This window comes from Gossypium arboreum, chromosome 10, assembly GCF_025698485.1.
Source record: "Gossypium arboreum isolate Shixiya-1 chromosome 10, ASM2569848v2, whole genome shotgun sequence".
In the NCBI taxonomy this organism is placed as follows: Eukaryota; Viridiplantae; Streptophyta; class Magnoliopsida; order Malvales; family Malvaceae; genus Gossypium; species Gossypium arboreum.
Genome location: NC_069079.1, coordinates 51011347 through 51013701, shown reverse-complemented (window position 1 = coordinate 51013701; position 2355 = coordinate 51011347). Strand labels below are relative to the sequence as shown.

General features: G+C 37.6%; 1 long non-coding RNA gene across 1 annotated transcript; it reads right to left on the bottom strand.

Annotated features, from left to right (window-relative positions):
- Window positions 1–256: 256 nt before the first annotated feature.
- Window positions 257–1180, bottom strand: LOC128281708 (uncharacterized). The gene is made up of 2 exons (XR_008271971.1): window positions 1147–1180; window positions 257–495 (listed from the first exon to the last, which is right to left on the bottom strand). It is a non-coding gene; the product is annotated as an uncharacterized LOC128281708 (long non-coding RNA).
- Window positions 1181–2355: the final 1175 nt, after the last annotated feature.

The following is a 2355-nucleotide window of genomic DNA, read 5'->3' as shown; positions in this document are numbered from 1 at the left end:
CCATATGAAAATAGACTCATCAAGGTTCATTTACATAGCTTATTCACTATTTGATTCCATTCCTATGAATTATGGTGATTTTTCACATTCACGCCACTGCAGCTGGCAGCATCTGTTTTAAGGTAGGACTTACCTATTTGGTAGTCTCCATGATTCAACTAATCTTGCCATACATAGGTTCATATATGATCATTTTAACCATGCCAATGGCTGATCATATGACCAACATTCCCATTTCCAAACCATAGCCACATCATGACCCCAAATATATATACATACAACCCACAATAAGTCTAAGTTCATGCTCCCCTTTTCGAGCCATTTTCGCATGGCCATACATACTTACATTACAACGTATTTAACAAACAAGAGGTAGTCCTATACATGCCATCTCAAGTTCAACCAAAAATTTATACCAAAATGGAGGCTTGATAGTGTGGATGACTTCGACTTCAACGATCCCAAATCCGATTGCCTCGAGCGAAATCTAGAAAACTAAGAGCCAAAGCAACGGGGTAAGCATTTTTATGCTTAGTAAGTCTCAAGGAATATAATGAACTATAATTTACAGCAATACATTCACATAGCCAAATGCATCATTCAATTCAATAACTGAAATTCATTAGTCGATTGAGCGAATGTTGCTCAAACACGTCGACTTTCCAATGCACATATAACGTACCTTATCCTTTGGGCTGTCCGAGTGTACTAATTAAATTCATTTCAGCAACCAACACTCACCTCCAGCCCAAGATTCTTCGGAATATAACCGGATATAATCACGTGCACAAATGCCTTCGGGTCTTAGCCCGGATAGAATAACTCGCACGAATGCCTTCGGGCCTTAGCCCGGATATAACCACTAGCACAATTGCCTTGGGTCTTAACCGGATAGAATTTCAGCATAATTGTCTTCGGCTTAGCCCGGATATCATTCAATTTCTCATGCACACATACATCAATAATCATTGGACATACATATTTCATTTTAGTTACTAAGGCTCAAACACAATTAATATCATTAGCATATTCGCCTTGGGACTTAGCCGGGTGGAATTCAAATACTCATACACACATAATCAATAATCATACACATCCATATTTCATCTCACATAATTCAAGTAAGGTCACTTCTTGAGGACTTACCTCGGATGTTGTCGAACGGCTTTTTCGGCTATTCGATCACCTTTTCCTTCCCTTGTCCAATTGTGGCCCTCTTAGCTCTTGAGCTAATTCAAACAAATTCAATTTATTAAAACCTCATTGTGCTTGCTTATGGCGAATATGACAAGGATTTTAAATGGTCATATGGCCACTCTTTAGCTTGAATACACAATGGTCATGCACATTTTATACTACATCAAGCAATTCAATACAATTTATTTGAGCATCAAGGAAATGCTAAGGCCTTCAATAGGCTACCCAAGGCCGAATATTCATGTACATGTTGAGGTCAATTTTGCACTTAATACCTCACAAAACAGCATGCAATCTACTAATTTATGCTTTGCACATTGTGGCCCAAAACTTATAATATAGCATCAAGCACTTATATGTGTGCTAGGCAATTGTGCTTGCAATTTCACAAGCATTCTTCCACATTTTCTTCTTTAAATCAATATATTCATCACTTAGTTCATAACCAAACATAATGTGCAATCATATATATGCATATATGAGCATGGCCGAATTTTCAAGGTGTCCATAGCCATCCAAAACACAAACTTTTAACTAACATGCAAGAAGCATGAATCATGCTCAAGAATGCATCATGGCCAAGTATGACAATCATGCTCCTTTTCAACTTTAATCATGATAAAACAAAAGAAAACTCAAAATCTTACTCATGAGTAGAAAATCCATCATTGCATGCATCATCATCAAGCTTCACACTTAGCATGCAATGGCTTTATCACTATAACAACTTTGGCCAAATACCATTTCCATGGCATACCAAAGATTTGAGCCATGGCTAACATGCACATCAAGTTAGCAACCAAAACATGCATGAAACTCCCAACACAACCTCATACATACCTTAATCTTGATGCAAACTTAGCCAAATCTCCTTCTAGATCTCTTCCAAACCAAGCATGAAGCAAAATCCTCCTTCTTCCTTAGTTTTGGCTCAAAGAAAGGATGAACAAAATTTTTTCTTTCCTTCTCTACAACTCACGGCAATGGGGTATGCCACTCTCTCACACACATTTTTTTTTTTCATTCTTTTCTTACCCATGCTTATTTGTTTACTATTTCTCCCTAATGCCCAACAAAACATGTTTCATGACATGTTTGACCCATATTCTTTGTCATGGCCGCCATTACTTGTAGAAAGGGGAATTTGACATGCAAGTC